General features: G+C 42.9%; 1 protein-coding gene across 1 annotated transcript in view; it reads right to left on the bottom strand.

Annotated features, from left to right (window-relative positions):
* The window catches only part of CRTAP (cartilage associated protein), a 601,161-nt gene that overhangs the window by 195,354 nt on the left and 383,929 nt on the right, over nt 1-21,878 (bottom strand). The window lies entirely within an intron of this gene.

The raw sequence follows: 21,878 nt of genomic DNA on the forward strand, positions 1-21,878 counted from the left end.
TCTATTTAATGATAAAATGTATATTTTTGTATCTCTCGCTATATATATATATATATATATATATATATATATATATATATATATATATTTATAACAAACATATATATATATATATACATATAGATACACACAAACACTACTGTGCAAACATTTTAGGCAGGTGTGAATTTTTTCTCTCATAAGTAAACAAACATGAAGTCTTGCATAACAGTAACAATTAAATGCAATATAAAGTGCAATATATTGTAAAAATAAGGAAAAAAAAGGATCAAGGAAAACTAACAAAAACAAAATTTATGCTTACCTGACAAATTTCTCTCTTTTGCGATGTACCGAGTCCACGGTTTCATCCTTACTTGTGGGATAATATCCTTCCTAACTGGAAGTGGCAAAGAGAGCACCCACAGCAGAGCTGTCTATATAGCTCCCCCCTTAATTCCACCCCCCAGTCATTTGACCGAAGGCCAAGGAAGAAAAAGGAGAAACTATAAGGTGCAGAGGTGACTGAAGTTTTCAATAAAAAATACTATCTGTCTTGAATAGACAGGGCGGGCCGTGGACTCGGTACATCGCAAAAGAAAGAAATTTATCAGGTAAGCATAAATTTTGTTTTCTTTTACAAGATGTACCGAGTCCATGGTTTCATCCTTACTTGTGGGATACCAATACCAAAGCTTTAGGACACGGATGAAGGGAGGGACAAGACAGGAACCTAAACGGAAGGCACTACTGCTTGCAAAACCTCTCTCCCAAAAATAACCTTCCGAAGAAGCAAAAGCATCAAATTTGTAAAATTTGGAAAAGGTATGAAGCGAAGACCAAGTCGCAGCCTTACAAATTTGTTCAACAGAAAGTATCATTTTTAAAACCCCATGTGGAAGCCACCGCTCTAGTAGAGTGAGCTGTAATTCTTTCAGGAGGCTGCTGTCCAGCAGTCTCATAAGCCAGACGGATGGTGCTTTTCAGCCAAAAGGAAAGAGAGGTAGCCGTAGCCTTTTGACCTCTATGCTTTCCAGAATAGACAACAAACAAAGAAGATGTTTGACGAAAATTTTTGGTTGCCTGCAAATAAAACTTCAAAGCACGAACCACGTCCAAGTTGTGCAACAGACGTTCCTTCTTAGAAGAAGGATTAGGACACAGAGAAGGAACAACAATTTCCTGATTGATATTCCTGTTAGACACAACCTTAGGGAGGAACCCAGGTCTGGTACGCAAAACCACCTTATCAGCATGGAAAACAAGATAAGACGAGTCACATTGTAATGCAGATAGTTCAGAAACTCTTTAAGCTGAAGAGATAGCAACTAGAAACAGAACTTTTAGAACTAAATTCAAACTCCATGGCAGAGCAGGTTTAAACACAGGCTTGATTCTAACTAAAGCCTGACAGAACGCCTGAACGTCTGGGACATCTGCCAGATGGTTGTGCAATAGAATAGACAAAGCAGATATCTGTCCTTTTAAGGAACTAGCTGACAATCCCTTCTCCAATCCTTCTTGAAATACAAAATCCTAGGAATCCTGATCTTACTCCATGAGTAGCCTTTGGATTCGCACCAAAAAGATATTTATGCCATATCTTATGATAAATTTTCCTAGTGACAGGCTTTCGGACCTGAATCAAGACCGACTATGACCGACTCAGACCGACCGCTATGACCGACTCAGAGAACCCCCGCTTGGAAAAGATCAAGCGTGCAATCTCCAAGCAGTCAGTCGCAGAGAAACTAGATTTGGATGCTGGAACGGACCTTGAATCAGAAGGTCCTGTCTCAGTGGCAGAGTCCATGGTGGAAGAGATGACATGTCCACCAGGTCTGCATACCAAGTCCTGCATGGCCACGCAGGTGCTATCAAAATCACCGAAGCTCTCTCCTGTTTAATTCTGGCAATCAAACGAGGAAGGAGAGGAAATGGTGGAAACACATAAGCCAGGTTGAACGACCAGGGTACTGCTAGAGCATCTATCAGTACTGCCTGAGAATCCCTTGACCTGGACCCGTATCTAGAAAGTTTGGCATTTTGACGAGACGCCATCAGATCCAATTTCGGTGTGCCCCATTGATGAATCAATTGTGCAACACCTCCGGAAGGAGTTCCCACTCCCCCGGATGAAAAGTCTGACGACTTAGAAAATCCGCTTCCCAGTTCTCCACTCCTGGTATATAGATTGCTGATAGATGGCAAGAGTGAGTCTCTGCCCATTGAATTATTTTGGAAACCTCTATCACCGCTAGAGAACTCTTTGTTCCCCCTTGATGATTGATATATGCTACAGTCGTGATATTGTCCGACTGGAATCTTAGGAATCTGGCCGACGCCAGCTGAGGCCACGCCTGAAGCGCGTTGCATATTTCTAGAATATTTATCGGGAGGAGAGCCTCCTACTGAGTCTACAATCCCTGTGCTTTCAGGGAATTCCAAACTGCACTCCAACCCAACAGGCTGGCGTCCGTCGTCACTATGACCCATGCTGCCTGCGGAAACACATTCCCTTGGACCAATGATCCTGTGACAACCACCAAAGAAGAGAGTCTCTGGTCTCTTGGTCCAGATTTATCCGAGGAGATAAATCTGCATAATCCCCATTCCACTGTTTGAGCATGCAAAGTTGCAGTGGTCTGAGATGCAAGCGAGCAAACTGAACTATGTCCAGTGCCGCTACCACTAAACCGATTACCTCCATACACTGAGCCACTGACGGCCGAGGAATGGAATGAAGAGCTCGGCAGATGGATAAAATCTTTGATTTCCTGACCTCCGTCAGAAAAATTTTCATGTCCACCGAATCTATCAGAGTTCCCAGAAAGGGAACTCTTGTGAGAGGGATAAGTGAACTCTTTTGCACGTTCACCTTCCACCCTCTTAGAAAAGCCAACACGATGTCCATGTGAGACTTGGCTAATTGGTAAGTTGACTGGATTAAGATATCGTCCAGATAAGGCGCCACAGCTATGCCCCGCAGCCTTAGAACTAACAGAAAAAACCCCAGCACCTTTGTGAAAATTCTGGGAGCCGTGGCCAACCCGAAGGGAAGAGCCACAAACTAGTAATGTTTGTCCAGAAAGGCGAACCTGAGGAACTGGTGATGATCTTTGTGGATAGGAATGTGTAGATACGCATCCTTTAAGTCCACGGTGGTCATATATTGACCCTCCTGGAACATTGGCAAAATAGTCCGAATGGTCTCCATCTTGAAGGATGGGACTCTGAGGAATTTGTTTAGGATCTTGAGATCCAAAATTGGTCTAAAAGTTCCACAATTTTTTGGGAACCACAAACAGATTGGAGTAGAACCCTTGCCCCCGTTCTGTATTCGGAACTGGGCAGATCATTCCCATGGAATATAGGTCTTCTACGCAGCGTAAGAACGCCTCTCTTATTGTCTGGTTCTACAGACAATTGAGAAAGATGGAATCTCCTTGGGAGAGAATCTTTGAAATCTAGAAGATACCCCTAGGTTACTATTTCTAAAGCCCAGGAGTCCTGAACGTCTCTTGCCCAAGCCTGAGCGAAGAGAGAAAGTCTGCCCCCTACTAGATCCGGTCCCGGATCGGGGCTACCCCTTCATGCTGTCTTGGTAGCAGCAGCGGGCTTCTTAGCCTGTTTACCCTTGTTCCAAGTCTGGTTAGGTCTCCAGACTGACTTGGATTGAGCAAAATTCTCCTCTTGCTTCGCGGCAGAGGGACCACCTTGAAGTTTCGAAAGGAACGAAAAGTATTTTGTTTGGTCCTCATCTTATTCATCTTATCCTGAGGAAGGGCATGGCCTTTCCCTCCAGTGATGTCTGAAATGATCTCTTTCAGTTCAGGCCCGAATAGGGTCTTACCCTTGAAAGGGATGGCTAAAAGCTTAGCTTTTTGATGACACATTAGTAGACCAGGACTTAAGCCATAACGCTCTGCGCGCTAAAATGGCAAAACCTGAATTCTTTGCCGCTAATTTAGCCAATTGAAAAGCGGCATCTGTAATGAAAGAATTAGCTAGCTTGAGAGCCCTAATTCTATCTAGAATATCCTCTAATGGAGTCTCAACCTGACTAGCCTCTTCCAGAGCCTCAAACCAAAAGACCACTGCAGTAGTTACAGGAACAATGCACGCTATAGGTTGGAGAAGAAAACCTTGAAGAACAAATATTTTCTTCAGGAGACCCTCTAATTTTTTATCCATAGGGTCTTTGAAAGCACAACTGTCCTCAATAGGTATAGTTGTACGCTTAGTCAGGGTAGAAATAGCTCCCTCCACCTTAGGGACCGTCTTCCACGAGTCCCGCACGGCGTCCGATATGGGAAACATTTTCTTAAAAGTAGGAGGGGGAGCGAACGGAATATCTGGTCTATCCCACTCCTTAGTAACAATTTCCAAAATCCTCTTAGGGACTGGAAAAACATCAGTGTAGGCAGGAACCTCTAGGAATTTGTCCATTTTACACAATTTCTCTGGAACTACAATAGGGTCACAATCATCCAGAGTCGCTAAAACCTCCCTGAGCAATAAGCGGAGGTATTCTAGTTTAAATTTAAAAGCCGTCATATCTGAATCTGTCTGAGGGAACATATTTCCTAAGTCAGAAATCTCTCCCTCAGACAGCAAATCTCTCACATCAGAACATTGTGAGGGTACATCAGATATAGCTAATAAAGCGTCAGAGGGCTCAGTGTATGTTCTCACCCAGACCCACTGCGCTTCCCCTGCAACCCCGGCAGCTTAGATAAAACCTCAGTGAGGGAAGTATTCATAACTGCGGCCATATCCTGCAGGGTGAAAGAATTAGACGAACTATAAGTACTTGGCGTTGCTTGTGCGGGCGTTAATGGTTGTGACACTTGGGGAGAAATAGATGGCAAAAACTGATTCTCTTCTAAAATCATCCTGTGACATACTTTTAGTAGCTAAAATATGTTCTTTACAATTTATTGACCTTTCAGTGCATGAGGGACACAGTCTACGTGGAGATTCCACAATGGCTTCTAAACATATTAAACATTGACTTACCTCAATGTCAGACATGCAAGTAATGACTACAAACAAGTGAGAAAACACTTTATTTAGTGAAAAAAATAATCTTAAAAAACGGTACTGTGCCTTTAAGAGAAAAAAAGTATACACATGCTGCAAAAACAGAATTTATGTTTACCTGATAAATTTCTTTTTCCTACGGTGTGTCCGGTCCACGGCTTCATCCTTACTTGTGGGAATATTCTCTTCCCTAACAGGAAATGGCAAAGAGGCAAACAGCAAAAGCTGTCCATATAGCCCCTCCTCTGGCTCCGCCCCCCAGTCATTCGACCGACGGTTAGGAGAAAAAGGAGAAACCATAGGGTGCCGGGGTAACTGTAGTGCATAGAAATAAACATTTTTAAACCTGACAAAAAGCCAGGGCGGGCCGTGGACCGGACACACCGTAGGAGAAAGGAATTTATCAGGTAAACATAAATTCTGTTTTCTCCTACATTGGTGTGTCCGGTCCACGGCTTCATCCTTACTTGTGGGAACCAATACCAAAGCTTTAGGACACGGATGAAGGGAGGGAACAAGTCAGGTAACCTAAACGGAAGGCACCACAGCTTGCAAAACCTCTCCCCCAAAAACAGCCTCCGAAGAAGCATAAGTATCAAATTTGTAAAATTTGGCAAAAGTATGCAGAGAAGACCAAGTCGCTGCCTTACAGATCTGATCAACAGAAGCCTCGTTCTTCTAGTAGAGTGAGCTGTAATTCGTTCAGGAGGCTGCCGTCCGGCAGTCTCATAAGCCAATCGGATTATGCTTTTCAGCCAAAGGAAAGAGAGGTAGCAGTAGCTTTCTGCCCTCTCCTCTTACCAGAATAAACGACAAACAAGGATGATGTCTGTCTGAAATCCTTTGTTGCTTCTAAATAGAATTTTAAAGCACGGACCACATCTAGGTTGTGTAACAAACGTTCCTTCTTCGAAACTGGATTCGGACACAGAGAAGGAACAACTATTTCCTGGTTAATATTCCTGTTGGAAACCACTTTTGGAAGAAAACCAGGCTTGGTACGTAAAACTACCTTATCTGTATGGAACACCAGATAGGGTGAAGTACACTGCAAAGCAGACAATTCAGAAACTCTTCTAGCAGAAGAAATAGCAACCAAAAACAGAACTTTCCAAGATAGTAACTTAATATCTATGGAATGTAAGGGTTCAAACGGAACCCCTTTAAGAACTGAAAGAACTAAGTTTAGACTCCATGGAGGAGTGTAACAATCAACTCACTTGTAATTGTAACAACCAAGATATCATGTAAAATTGGGGATGTGTTACAAGAGTTGAGGATGACAGTACACTATATGCATTTAGTGAACTGTATAACACTTGTTGTTAATTTTGCCAGACAGCTAGCTCCCAGTAAACTGGAGTGTCTATTAGTGGGAGTTGACTTTGGCAGGTATTCGTAGCAATGGATATACAGAGGTAAACAGTAGTGCAGAGGTTAATTATATATCAGGATGCAGTTAGTAGAAAGAGACCAGGGTTAAATGCAAGCAGCTTCAGTCTACAAACAGTAGTGCAGAGGTTAATTGTATTTCAGGATGCAATTAGTAAAGAGAGTTCACGGTTAAATGCAAACAGCTTCACTATACAAAACTTACACTTCTAGTATGTTTAAGTGTACTTCAGAAGAGAGTTGCACAGTGTGTTTATGAAAGTTTATACAGCACCTGTCCAGAAGTCACTGAATGAGATTTCCCCTTTAAGCAAACTGCAGCTGCTGTGAGTGCGATGAGTGCAGCACAGAGATCCGGTCCCAATGAGTTTGGTGAGCAGTGTGAACGCTGTGGTCCCTGCGTTTCCTGTTTGCTGAGTGGCGTGTCACGCCAGGTTGTTAGGAATACTCACAAGCAGAGCCTGGATGGGGGAGGTGTGGAGTGAAGTCCTGCTGCAGATATGAAATGTCAGCTCCGGCTGAAGTAGAGGTATGCTGATAGAAAAGGAAATAAATACACAGTTTAAATCCTGTTATGCTGTAGAAAAGGTAAGGACTGGAACTGTAGCTATTACACTTCAATAAACCAGCAAAGGACCATGGGAGGAAGCAGGTTTATATTGGGCTCAGGTAGAAAGTTAACAAGATGTAAAGGTGGTATATAGTATTTGCTTGACACATTTAAGGTGGAATAGGAGGATCATGACACATCCCCCCCCCAAAGATCCATCAAGAAGGGATCAGGGTGCGGGACGATCGGGATGGCGCCTATGAAAGAGAGACACCAGCTGGGGAGCCGAGAGGTTGGCTGCAGGCTCCCAAGAATCTTCAGAGGAATCAAATCCAGCCCAATGGACCAGGTACTGCAGTTGTCCATTGCATCGACGAGAGTCCAAAACCGAATGTACTTCATATTCAGGATCCGGCGTCGGGGACACCTGAGCAGGAAGAGGGAGAAGACGAGAGGTATCACAGGGTTTGATCAATGATATATGAAAAGTCGGGTGGATGCGGTAAGTAGCAGGGAGCTGTAAGGTAACAGTAAGTGGGTTGCGAATGGCTACAATTGGAAAAGGACCAACAAAGAGATTGTTAAACTTCCTGCATGGTGAGGGTATTTTAAGATTTTTTGTGCTCAACCAAACCATGTCCCCAACCTTGTAATTAGGTTGTGGACGATGCCGTAAATCATAGTAGCGCTTTTGAGAAGCTTGTGCATGCTTGATGTTGCTTTGGACCACATTGTATGTTAGTTTAATAGAATTGATGAGATCATTAACCTGAGGACAAGGAGTGTGAGAGGATGATAAGGGATGGAAACGTGGATGGAGTCCTGAGTTGATATAGAAAGGTGAAAATCCGGTAGAAGAGTTGGTAGTATTATTGTATGCAAATTCCGCTTGAGGTATGAAGGAGACCCATGATTCGTGGGTGCTAGAACAGAAGCATCTTAAGTACTGCTCTAGCCACTGGTTTGTCCTCTCACAGAGACCATTTGACTGCGGGTGGTATGAGGTGGTGAGATGTTGCTGAATGGAAAGAGAGGAACAGAGAAATTTCCAAAACTTTGAGGTGAACTGCGAGCCTCTGTCACTCAATACAGATGTAGGTAATCTGTGAAGGTGCACAACCTCTTTGATAAACAGCTCGGCGGTTTGTTGTGCTGTAGGGAGAGAGTCAGTTGGTATGAAATGAGCCATACGAGAAAATAGATCCACTACGACAAATATGGCAGTCTTTCCTTGGGATTTATGGAGGTCAACGATAAAGTCCATAGAGAGGCTTTTCCATGGGCAATCTGGAATGGGTAGATTTTGTAATAGGCCAATAGGCAATTGGTGTGAAGGCTTAGAGGTCTGACAGGTGGGGCAGGACTTGATATAGGCTTTTACTGAGTGTTTCATGGTGGGCCACCAAAAATGTCTTTGTAGGAGATCCAGTGTCTTTTGTACACCTAAGTGTCCTGCCAGTGTAGAATCATGTGTGAGTTGTAAAGCCTTGTCACGGAGAGAGGGAGGTATATAAAACTTAGAGTTGTTACATAGGATACCATTGTCATCCATAGATAAAGTATAGGAACTTGTAGTGGGATCCAATTGTTGTTGGGTTTTGAGCTCTGAAAAATCCTTGGACATGAAACCAATGAAGGATGTTTTAGGGATTATAGTTGCGTAGGAAGGATCAGAGTTGGGCTTATGGTCCTTGCGTGAGAGTGCGTCAGCTTTAGCGTTTTTTGAACCGGGGCGGTAGCTTATGGTAAAATTGAACCGGGAGAAGTAGAGGCTCCAACGAAGTTGGCGAGCAGAGAGAGTGCGATTGGTTTGGAGGTATTGGAGATTTTTGTGATCGGTGAGAATAGTTATAGGGTGTTCTTCCCCCTCCAATAAGTGTCTCCACTGATCAAAGGATGACTTGATGGCTAATAACGCTTTTTCCCCTGTGGGGTAATTCAACTCAGCGGGTGTTAAAAGTCTGGAGAAATAACAAACAGGATGGATCTGTTTGTCAGGAGAGGACCTTTGAGAAAGAACTGAACCGATGGCATATTCGGAAGCGTCAACTTCTAATATGAACTGAGCTTTGCTGTTTGGTAATTGAAGAATAGGTGATGACACGAACCGGGACTTGAGGTCATTGAAGGCTTTTTGAGACTGGGTGGTCCAGAGGAAAGGCTTTGTCGTTTTAGTGAGATTTGTTAATGGCTTAGTGATAGCTGCGAAATTATGGATAAAGCACCTGTAAAAGTTTGCAAAGCCTAAGAAGCGTTGTACTTCTTTGATAGTGGTTGGTGTAGGCCAAGATGTGATGGCTTTGATTTTATTGTCTTCCATCATAATGGTACTTTGACTGATACGGTAACCTAGGAATGAGACCTCTGTAACATGGAAGAGACATTTCTCTAATTTTACGTAAAGACTATGTGACCTTAGTCTGGACAACACTTGCCTGACATGTATGACATGTTCTGAAAGGGAAGAATAATAGATTAGAATATCGTCAAGATAGACCACCAGAAAAGTGTCTAAGATGTCCCTGAAGATATCGTTGATAAAATTCTGGAATGTCGCCGGGGCGTTGCACAGACCGAATGGCATAACAGTATATTCAAAAAGACCATACCTAGTCCTAAATGCTGTCAGCCACTCGTCCCCGGACCTTATTCTAACAAGGTTGTATGCGCCCCTAAGGTCTAGTTTGGTAAATATAGTAGCGCCACTCAACCTCTCAAACAATTCTGGGATTAGAGGTAGCGGGTACCTGTTCTTTATCGTGCGTTTATTTAATTCACAATAATCTATAATAGGGCGCAAGGACCCGTCCTTGTTTTTTACAAAAAAGATGCCGGCACCGGCAGGGGAAGTGGAGGGACGGATGAAACCTTTTTTTAAATTATCAGTTATGTAGTTTTTTAAATGTTGTAACTCAGGTCTGGACAGGGGATAGATATGGCCGTAGGGAATGGTGGCTCCCGGTAACAGGTCAATGGGGCAATCGTAGGACCTGTGTGGAGGTAATGACTCGGCCTCTTTCTGATCAAAGACATCAGAGAAATCTGAATACTGAGGAGGAATAGAAGGAGCAGAGGTAGAGAGTAAATGAGCAGTTGGAAAACAGGTCTTAGAGCAGTAAGAAGAGGGAAAGGATAGAGTAAGTGTGTCCCAATGCACCGTGGGTTGGTGAAACTGTAACCAGGTAATTCCCAGAACTATAGGATAGAGAAGGGATGATATGATTTCAAAGGTAATGGTCTCAGAATGACCACAGGCAGAAGTAACCAATAAGGGAATAGTCTGTTGCATGACAGGACCAGATGGTAGATGTGAACCGTCAATAAAGCACAGAGGTGTGCTTTTGAAAGAAAAACAGAATTTATGTTTACCTGATAAATTACTTTCTCCAACGGTGTGTCCGGTCCACGGCGTCATCCTTACTTGTGGGATATTCTCTTCCCCAACAGGAAATGGCAAAGAGCCCAGCAAAGCTGGTCACATGATCCCTCCTAGGCTCCGCCTACCCCAGTCATTCGACCGACGTTAAGGAGGAATATTTGCATAGGAGAAACCATATGATACCGTGGTGACTGTAGTTAAAGAAAATAAAATATCAGACCTGATTAAAAAACCAGGGCGGGCCGTGGACCGGACACACCGTTGGAGAAAGTAATTTATCAGGTAAACATAAATTCTGTTTTCTCCAACATAGGTGTGTCCGGTCCACGGCGTCATCCTTACTTGTGGGAACCAATACCAAAGCTTTAGGACACGGATGAGGGGAGGGAGCAAATCAGGTCACCTAAATGGAAGGCACCACGGCTTGCAAAACCTTTCTCCCAAAAATAGCCTCAGAAGAAGCAAAAGTATCAAACTTGTAAAATTTGGTAAAAGTGTGCAGTGAAGACCAAGTCGCTGCCCTACATATCTGATCAACAGAAGCCTCGTTCTTGAAGGCCCATGTGGAAGCCACAGCCCTAGTGGAATGAGCTGTGATTCTATCGGGAGGCTGCCGTCCGGCAGTCTCGTAAGCCAATCTGATGATGCTTTTAATCCAAAAAGAGAGAGAGGTAGAAGTTGCTTTTTGACCTCTCCTTTTACCTGAATAAACAACAAACAGGGAAGATGTTTGTCTAAAATCCTTTGTAGCATCTAAATAGAATTTTAGAGCGCGAACAACATCCAAATTGTGCAACAAACGTTCCTTCTTCGAAACTGGTTTCGGACACAGAGAAGGTACGATAATCTCCTGGTTAATGTTTTTGTTAGAAACAACTTTTGGAAGAAAACCAGGTTTAGTACGTAAAACCACCTTATCTGCATGGAACACCAGATAAGGAGGAGAACACTGCAGAGCAGATAATTCTGAAACTCTTCGAGCAGAAGAAATTGCAACCAAAAACAAAACTTTCCAAGATAATAACTTAATATCAACGGAATGTAAGGGTTCAAACGGAACCCCCTGAAGAACTGAAAGAACTAAATTGAGACTCCAAGGAGGAGTCAAAGGTTTGTAAACAGGCTTGATTCTAACCAGAGCCTGAACAAAGGCTTGAACATCTGGCACAGCTGCCAGCTTTTTGTGAAGTAACACAGACAAGGCAGAAATCTGTCCCTTCAGGGAACTTGCAGATAATCCTTTTTCCAATCCTTCTTGAAGGAAGGATAGAATCTTAGGAATCTTAACCTTGTCCCAAGGGAATCCTTTAGATTCACACCAACAGATATATTTTTTCCAAATTTTGTGGTAAATCTTTCTAGTTACAGGCTTTCTGGCCTGAACAAGAGTATCGATAACAGAATCTGAGAACCCTCGCTTCGATAAGATCAAGCGTTCAATCTCCAAGCAGTCAGCTGGAGTGAGACCAGATTCGGATGTTCGAACGGACCCTGAACAAGAAGGTCTCGTCTCAAAGGTAGCTTCCATGGTGGAGCCGATGACATATTCACCAGATCTGCATACCAAGTCCTGCGTGGCCACGCAGGAGCTATCAAGATCACCGACGCCCTCTCCTGATTGATCCTGGCTACCAGCCTGGGGATGAGAGGAAACGGCGGGAACACATAAGCTAGTTTGAAGGTCCAAGGTGCTACTAGTGCATCCACTAGAGCCGCCTTGGGATCCCTGGATCTGGACCCGTAGCAAGGAACTTTGAAGTTCTGACGAGAGGCCATCAGATCCATGTCTGGAATGCCCCACAGTTGAGTGACTTGGGCAAAGATTTCCGGATGGAGTTCCCACTCCCCCGGATGCAATGTCTGACGACTCAGAAAATCCGCTTCCCAATTTTCCACTCCTGGGATGTGGATAGCAGACAGGTGGCAGGAGTGAGACTCCGCCCATAGAATGATTTTGGTCACTTCTTCCATCGCTAGGGAACTCCTTGTTCCCCCCTGATGGTTGATGTACGCAACAGTTGTCATGTTATCTGATTGAAACCGTATGAACTTGGCCCTCGCTAGCTGAGGCCAAGCTTTGAGAGCATTGAATATCGCTCTCAGTTCCAGAATATTTATCGGTAGAAGAGATTCTTCCCGAGACCAAAGACCCTGAGCTTTCAGGGATCCCCAGACCGCGCCCCAGCCCATCAGACTGGCGTCGGTCGTGACAATGACCCACTCTGGTCTGCGGAAGGTCATCCCTTGTGACAGGTTGTCCAGGGACAGCCACCAACGGAGTGAGTCTCTGGTCCTCTGATTTACTTGTATCTTCGGAGACAAGTCTGTATAGTCCCCATTCCACTGACTGAGCATGCACAGTTGTAATGGTCTTAGATGAATGCGCGCAAAAGGAACTATGTCCATTGCCGCTACCATCAAACCTATCACTTCCATGCACTGCGCTATGGAAGGAAGAGGAACGGAATGAAGTATCCGACAAGAGTCTAGAAGTTTTGTTTTTCTGGCTTCTGTCAGAAAAATCCTCATTTCTAAGGAGTCTATTATTGTTCCCAAGAAGGGAACCCTTGTTGACGGAGATAGAGAACTCTTTTCCACGTTCACTTTCCATCCGTGAGATCTGAGAAAGGCCAGGACAATGTCCGTGTGAGCCTTTGCTTGAGGAAGGGACGACGCTTGAATCAGAATGTCGTCCAAGTAAGGTACTACGGCAATGCCCCTTGGTCTTAGCACAGCTAGAAGGGACCCTAGTACCTTTGTGAAAATCCTTGGAGCAGTGGCTAATCCGAAAGGAAGCGCCACGAACTGGTAATGCTTGTCCAGGAATGCGAACCTTAGGAACCGATGATGTTCCTTGTGGATAGGAATATGTAGATACGCATCCTTTAAATCCACCGTGGTCATGAACTGACCTTCCTGGATGGAAGGAAGAATTGTTCGAATGGTTTCCATCTTGAACGATGGAACCTTGAGAAACTTGTTTAAGATCTTGAGATCTAAGATTGGTCTGAACGTTCCCTCTTTTTTGGGAACTATGAACAGATTGGAGTAGAACCCCATCCCTTGTTCTCCTAATGGAACAGGATGAATCACTCCCATTTTTAACAGGTCTTCTACACAATGTAAGAATGCCTGTCTTTTTATGTGGTCTGAAGACAACTGAGACCTGTGGAACCTCCCCCTTGGGGGAAGCCCCTTGAACTCCAGAAAATAACCTTGGGAGACTATTTCTAGCGCCCAAGGATCCAGAACATCTCTTGCCCAAGCCTGAGCGAAGAGAGAGAGTCTGCCCCCCACCAGATCCGGTCCCGGATCGGGGGCCAACATTTCATGCTGTCTTGGTAGCAGTGGCAGGTTTCTTGGCCTGCTTTCCCTTGTTCCAGCCTTGCATTGGTCTCCAGGCTGGCTTGGCTTGAGAAGTATTACCCTCTTGCTTAGAGGACGTAGCACTTTGGGCTGGTCCGTTTCTACGAAAGGGACGAAAATTAGGTTTATTTTTGGCCTTGAAAGGCCGATCCTGAGGAAGGGCGTGGCCCTTACCCCCAGTGATATCAGAGATAATCTCTTTCAAGTCAGGGCCAAACAGCGTTTTCCCCTTGAAAGGAATGTTAAGTAGCTTGTTCTTGGAAGACGCATCAGCTGACCAAGATTTCAACCAAAGCGCTCTGCGCGCCACAATAGCAAACCCAGAATTCTTAGCCGCTAACCTAGCCAATTGCAAAGTGGCATCTAAGGTGAAAGAATTAGCCAATTTGAGAGCATTGATTCTGTCCATAATCTCCTCATAAGGAGGAGAATCACTATCGACCGCCTTTACCAGCTCATCGAACCAGAAACACGCGGCTGTAGCGACAGGGACAATGCATGAAATTGGTTGTAGAAGGTAACCCTGCTGAACAAACATCTTTTTAAGTAAACCTTCTAATTTTTTATCCATAGGATCTTTGAAAGCACAACTATCTTCTATGGGTATAGTGGTGCGTTTGTTTAAGGTGGAAACCGCTCCCTCGACCTTGGGGACTGTCTGCCATAAGTCCTTTCTGGGGTCGACCATAGGAAACAATTTTTTAAATATGGGGGGAGGGACGAAAGGAATACCGGGCCTTTCCCATTCTTTATTTACAATGTCCGCCACCCGCTTGGGTATAGGAAAAGCTTCTGGGAGCCCCGGGACCTCTAGGAACTTGTCCATTTTACATAGTTTCTCTGGGATGACCAACTTGTCACAATCATCCAGAGTGGATAATACCTCCTTAAGCAGAATGCGGAGATGTTCCAACTTAAATTTAAACGTAATCACATCAGGTTCAGCTTGTTGAGAAATGTTCCCTGAATCAGTAATTTCTCCCTCAGACAAAACCTCCCTGGCCCCATCAGACTGGTTTAGGGGCCCTTCAGAACCATTATTATCAGCGTCGTCATGCTCTTCAGTATCTAAAACAGAGCAGTCGCGCTTACGCTGATAAGTGTTCATTTTGGCTAAAATGTTTTTGACAGAATTATCCATTACAGCCGTTAATTGTTGCATAGTAAGGAGTATTGGCGCGCTAGATGTACTAGGGGCCTCCTGAGTGGGCAAGACTCGTGTAGACGAAGGAGGGAATGATGCAGTACCATGCTTACTCCCCTCACTTGAGGAATCATCTTGGGCATCATTGTCATTGTCACATAAATCACATTTATTTAAATGAGAAGGAACTCTGGCTTCCCCACATTCAGAACACAGTCTATCTGGTAGTTCAGACATGTTAAACAGGCATAAACTTGATAACAAAGTACAAAAAACGTTTTAAAATAAAACCGTTACTGTCACTTTAAATTTTAAACTGAACACACTTTATTACTGCAATTGCGAAAAAATATGAAGGAATTGTTCAAAATTCACCAAAATTTCACCACAGTGTCTTAAAGCCTTAAAAGTATTGCACACCAAATTTGGAAGCTTTAACCCTTAAAATAACGGAACCGGAGCCGTTTTTAACTTTAACCCCTTTACAGTCCCTGGTATCTGCTTTGCTGAGACCCAACCAAGCCCAAAGGGGAATACGATACCAAATGACGCCTTCAGAAAGTCTTTTCTAGGTATCAGAGCTCCTCACACATGCGACTGAATGTCATGCCTCTCAAAAACAAGTGCGCAACACCGGCGCGAAAATGAGGCTCTGCCTATGATTTGGGAAAGCCCCTAAAGAATAAGGTGTCTAAAACAGTGCCTGCCGATATAATCTTATCAAAATACCCAGATTAAATGATTCCTCAAGGCTAAATATGTGTTAATAATGAATCGATTTAGCCCAGAAAAAGTCTACAGTCTTAATAAGCCCTTGTGAAGCCCTTATTTACTATCTTAATAAACATGGCTTACCGGATCCCATAGGGAAAATGACAGCTTCCAGCATTACATCGTCTTGTTAGAATGTGTCATACCTCAAGCAGCAAGAGACTGCTCACTGTTCCCCCAACTGAAGTTAATTGCTCTCAACAGTCCTGTGTGGAACAGCCATGGATTTTAGTAACGGTTGCTAAAATCATTTTCCTCATACAAACAGAAATCTTCATCTCTTTTCTGTTTCTGAGTAAATAGTACATACCAGCACTATTTTAAAACAACAAACTCTTGATTGAATAATAAAAACTACAGTTAAACACTAAAAAACTCTAAGCCATCTCCGTGGAGATGTTGCCTGTACAACGGCAAAGAGAATGACTGGGGTAGGCGGAGCCTAGGAGGGATCATGTGACCAGCTTTGCTGGGCTCTTTGCCATTTCCTGTTGGGGAAGAGAATATCCCACAAGTAAGGATGACGCCGTGGACCGGACACATCTATGTTGGAGAAAAGGTATTTTATTAACAGTGACTAAACTCAAATCAAATCAATAAAGTTGGCACATGCTCCGGTATCTATGATGGCTTCACACTTTATCCTGTGTTGTTCCCACTGCAAGGATAAGGGTAATGTTAGATAGGCAGTGGCAATATTTTTTGTGTTTAGGCAATGGTTGAAAGGGTGTACCTTACCTATCTTCTGTTTAAGTAGTAGTGGACACTCCTTAACAACATGGTCTGCTGATGCGCAATACATGCACAAATTTAACGTACGGCGTCTCAATTTCTCTTGTGGAGAGAGGGGTCCACATAGAAAACTAATGTCCATAGGTTGCTCAGGTGGTGAAGTAGATGGTTTCTGTAAAACCCTGCGCTGAGGGGGGTTAGAGGGGCTTTTTTCTTGCCTCCTCTCCCTAAGTCTACGGTCAATAGTAGTGGTAAGGATGTACAGTTCTTCCAGGCGGTCTGGAATACCTACTCTGGCGAGTTCATCCTTAATGTCTTCGGATAAACCAAGGCGATACTGGTTTTTCAGAGACGCCTCATTCCAGAGGGAATCTCTGGCCCATATCCTAAAACGAGTGATATACTCTTCAACTGGGGCTTTAAGCTGTTTTAAACCTCTCAGTTTGCCCTCAGCTGTAATCTGGCGGTAGGGATCATCATAAAGAGAGGAGAGGGCTTTAAGGAAGCAGTCCAGTGAATTCAGTATTGGATCTTGTGACTCATAGAAAGAGTCAGCCCAGACCCTTGGCTCTCCCCTAAGGTATGATAGGATGGTTAGTACTTTGGCCCTGTCAGTGGGGTAGGTCCTAGGGCGTAAATCGAAAAGCAATAAGCATGCATTACGAAATTGACGAAAAGTGGAGCGGTCCCCTGAGAACTTTTTGGGGTATGAAACCTGGGGTTCAGCATGATGGTCATTTCCAGAATTTCTATTTGATAGCACTTCCCTTAAGCAGGCTTTAAGGCTTTGATTTTCCACCTGCAAATCCCTGAAAGCCTGGGTTAGGTTATCCAGCCTTTGATTTAGGCTGTGTAACTGGGGAGTGACGTCAGTGGGCTCCATGGCTACTATATAAGGCTGGTTTATTATGTAACAATCAACTCACTTGTAATTGTAACAACCAAGATATCATGTAAAATTGGGGATGTGTTACAAGAGTTGAGGATGACAGTACACTATATGCATTTAGTGAACTGTATAACACTTGTTGTTAATTTTGCCGGACAGCTAGCTCCCAGTAAACTGGAGTGTCTATTAGTGGGAGTTGACTTTGGCAGGTATTCGTAGCAATGGATATACAGAGGTAAACAGTAGTGCAGAGGATAATTATATATCCGGATGCAGTTAGTAGAAAGAGACCAGGGTTAAATGCAAGCAGCTTCAGTCTACAAACAGTAGTGCAGAGGTTAATTGTATTTCAGGATGCAATTAGTAAAGAGAGTTCACGGTTAAATGCAAGCAGCTTCACTATACAAAACTTACACTTCTAGTATGTTTTTTTTTTTTTAAATAAGTTTTTTATTGAGGTTATTGACAAAACAACATCAAATAAACATGTTACATAAACATTCAAAAGCATTTGGAATTCAAAACTATTCTGCGGTCACATATAGGTAAAAACTGTTCATGAGAAAACCCAAAGTAATCTCTCTATATTTATATGTAACAGGTAAAACTGAAACCTCATTTTCTGCTTTATAGTATTTTCCTCTCTTAATAAAATAAGCCACCTCTAGGCTCCTGTCTCCTAAAATGATGTCTAGAGGAAATAGGATGATAAGACTAGTCTCTTTTGGATATATGTCTAATTAGAGTAATTTTGTAACTGAGTGAAAGAAGCTTATTAAGGTGCGAAACAATAAGGGTTATTATGAAGTAAAGACATATTGTGCTATTGAGAAAGAACTATGAAGAAAATGCGGCATAGGAAAGATAAGCCGCGTAGGTAGCCCTCCTGTAAAAGGAGGTTCTTTATGGTGGTGGGGGGGGAGGAGGTGGTAATGATAGTGAGATGAAGGGAATAAATAACTGACGGCCTTAGAGGTTTGTTGCAAATAGAAAAGAGGGTAGACGAACACATATTTTGGAAACAGGTGCTGAATGAATTGAGTAGACTGGCTTAAAAATTGTAGCAGTTGTAGCATAAATATATCAAACAAGGGCATCAACCTAGGTAGAGGTAAGACAAACTGCGTATTTAACCCTCCTGGTATAGGAGGTTTATTATAATGGGGGGGGGGAGGTGATATTTTGTGGGTGGTAAGCAAATTAGTCATCAAAACGCCATATCTATTTTAGATTTTTTTAAGGGCAAATGGATAATCAGAAGATATATTGGAACAAGCTTGTTAAATGAAGGGCAAATGCTGCACCCTGCATGGGAGAATCTAGAAATCCATGGTAGCAACCCTGACGCCAGTTGAGTAGCTCATTTACAAAATTATGAAGAGGGAGACTATACATAATAGCAAAAGAGCCTTCCATGCATAGCTTCCGTATAGATTATCTCAAGTTAAGGCACACCCAAGAAACATAAAGGAGAGTACTATTAAAGTACATATATATATTAGCATATATACATATAAAATAATCCCAAATAGCGAATAATGTATAGTAAGCTGAAGGAGATCATTATTCTATCCTGTTATCACTGGTACCCTTACATTTATTAAGCAATCAGCCATACTGCAGCTACTAGGGGGCGAAGAGTACTATCTAAATATAAGTAACCTTAATCAAAGATACATGCCACTATAACTGCAACCTTTAGTACAGCTTGTATTAGGTCAGGAGAAAATACAAAGACATCTAAATTATCGAAAAAAATATAAAAAAAAAAAAAAAAAATACTCCCACCGTCTGGGCATGGGCCCTATACCCAACGATAGGTAGATATATATATATATATATACGTAAAACAGATGTCAGTAACGTTAAGCATATTCAAACTATACATAATATTGACCCTGGCAGGCAAGCAGACATAGAAGCAGAAATAACATTACCGAATATCTTTAACTGTGGTAATATAAACATTTCAGAATATTATACTGAGTTAGGCTGAGGATGGTTAACTGCAAAATTTAGCTCTTAAATGTGCTGTAGGGTAGCTGTCTGAGTCATTAGCAAACATATGAAACTCCCATAAGTATATTATGCATTTATAGAAGAGACCAATACAATCAAATTGCACCTAAAACTGGATCTTGGGGATTAAGATATTGACATAAAGGCCAGTTAAGTAAATATGTTATTGAAACTACAATTAATTATAAGCTATCAGGAGTGAGATGATAATAGGTTCCAAGGCAGGAACATTCTAGGGCTAGTTAAATCTCTCTCAATTGAAGCAGTAATTGTTAGACTAATACATGGACTAGGACCAAGGAAAGTAAGCACAAAAAGTTATGGTGAACAGATTATAGTCAAATCTTGACTCCCCTCCTGAGATGGAAAATGGCTATTACATCTTTCATCTAGGGACATTAAATTAAAGCCATGTTCTGCAGTATGACTTATTGTTATAAAGATATCTCAAACTTCCTAAATCTATATAGCTGAATAGAACACATAGAGTTATGTAGCTGTGCAAAAGGAAAAATGAGTCACTGAACATGAAAAAAACCAAACAACTTTTGTCACTGCACTTAACTGGGGGGAGAACAGTGATATAATATCTAGGATACTTAATAGCTGAGAGAGCCCAAATGAACTGAACACATGTGCATACACTCAAACATTTAACAAGTATATCAAACAGAAACATACTCATGGAGCCGTAGTACTATTATTAGACACCCACATGGCAAGAATTGTACCAAAACCTAACTACTGCTGTAATATCATTAGAAGGTGAGAGTCCCAGAAGCACTAAAATAAAATAAATCTCCCATTCACTACAAAGTACCTTGTTGGACTAGCCGATTCCATCTACGTTATGGAAACAGAAAAAGGGGCATGCAGCAACATGACTGAGAGTTCCTATGTATCTATGCTGCCATCTAGTGGGCCAGGAAGGATATGAGTTGCATAGTAAGAAAAGGGAAACATATTGTTAGTATGGAGAGTGTATAGGAAGAATCAGTAACGTGTACTAATCTTCAATCTGAATCCCTTGTGCCAGTCCGAGTACATCTCACATAAAACTGTTAACTCGCCTACATGTATAAATACTATGAGGGATAACTGGTATGTAAATAGGAATAAGGCTGTAATAAGAGATTGCGGTCAATTAATATGCTAAAACAAAAGGGTCTGGACTGTAGCTAAAAAAAAAAAAAAAAAAAATAGTAACTGTATAGAAAAACACCAAACACAACAACTTTAAAACATAAGTGATCTGACAACAGTCTCAGTTACTTTAGGCCGTTTCACAGAGTTTGGCAATCTTGTATATAGCAAGCAAAACTCCTCATCAGACTCTTGCAGAGGAGGGCTTACTCCATAGCAATGTTGTGGCATCTTATTCCGGCATCTGTGATGTACTTGCAACTTGTAGGGCCTCCTGAATCCCAATACTGCCTGGAAACTCCATAAGAAGTCCCCAGGAGGAGCCAGATAAAAGCACTCCTCTGTCAGGCTTTGCAGCTGAATAGTGTGTGCCTCGGAGGGGGAACAACTGCTTGGCATGCTGAAATCTGCGCACCCAGCTGCATTTAGCAAGGGAAAGTCATGGTTCCATTGTAGGTTCTTCATGAAACACTCCTCCTCTGGGTTCCATATGCTGTTGTAGCAAAGGGGGAAATGAGTGATTCTGGGGTGATCGCCCTGCACATCAGCCAGAACATACTTGTAGAGTGGGATAGGGTCAGCATTAACATGCTGCCCTACCGCATCTGGTGTAATATGTGTCTTTCTTCCAGTGAGTAGTGTAGAGAACAGCGTGGCTTGTTTGCAACCATTAGGAGTTTGCAAGTATATTTGTACCTCTCGGGCATCTAACTTTAGCCCCAAGTCTCTAGTCTCCCTGTCAGAGAGTGAAGTCTCCTTCTGAGATGTGCCCCCGTATTGTGCTAGCCCACTTGAAAGCACATCACCCGGCTTCACCTGGATCTCTCCTGGGTCATCCTCAGTAGCTGAAAACAAAGCGGACTGCAGAGGCTCTGCAAAGGCAGACTGATAGGACTGTAGGAGAACCTTAATGTCATCTAATATGCAGAGAGCAGATACCATGGTGATCTTGGGGGCCATACTGCAGCCGCGGTTTGCCACTGCACACAGTTGAAAGATGGCCGCCCTCGCAAGGCCTCAACCAAAAACGCCACAAGATTAAGAAGAATTGCTTGACACTGCGATGTCCCCAAATCTCCAGGTTACTTATCCAAGGACTGTGGGTTGATAGTCACCATGTAAATGTCAATTAGGCTGAACTGAACGGCCAAATATTTTGAAATTTATTATATAAATAGCCAGAGCTATAGCAGCATGCGACCGTTCAGAATCAGAGCTAGCTCCGCCCCCCCACTTCTAGTATGTTTAAGTGTACTTCAGAAGAGAGTTGCACAGTGTGTTTATGAAAGTTTATACAGCACCTGTCCAGAAGTCGCTGAATGAGATTTCCCCTTTAAGCAAACTGCAGCTGCTGTGAGTGCGATGAGTGCAGCACAGAGATCCGGTCCCAATGAGTTTGGTGAGCAGTGTGAACGCTGTGGTCCCTGCATTTCCTGTTTGCTGAGTGGCGTGTCACGCCAGGTTGTTAGGA

This window comes from Bombina bombina, chromosome 5 (assembly GCF_027579735.1).
Source record: "Bombina bombina isolate aBomBom1 chromosome 5, aBomBom1.pri, whole genome shotgun sequence".
NCBI classification, from domain to species: domain Eukaryota; kingdom Metazoa; phylum Chordata; class Amphibia; order Anura; family Bombinatoridae; genus Bombina; species Bombina bombina.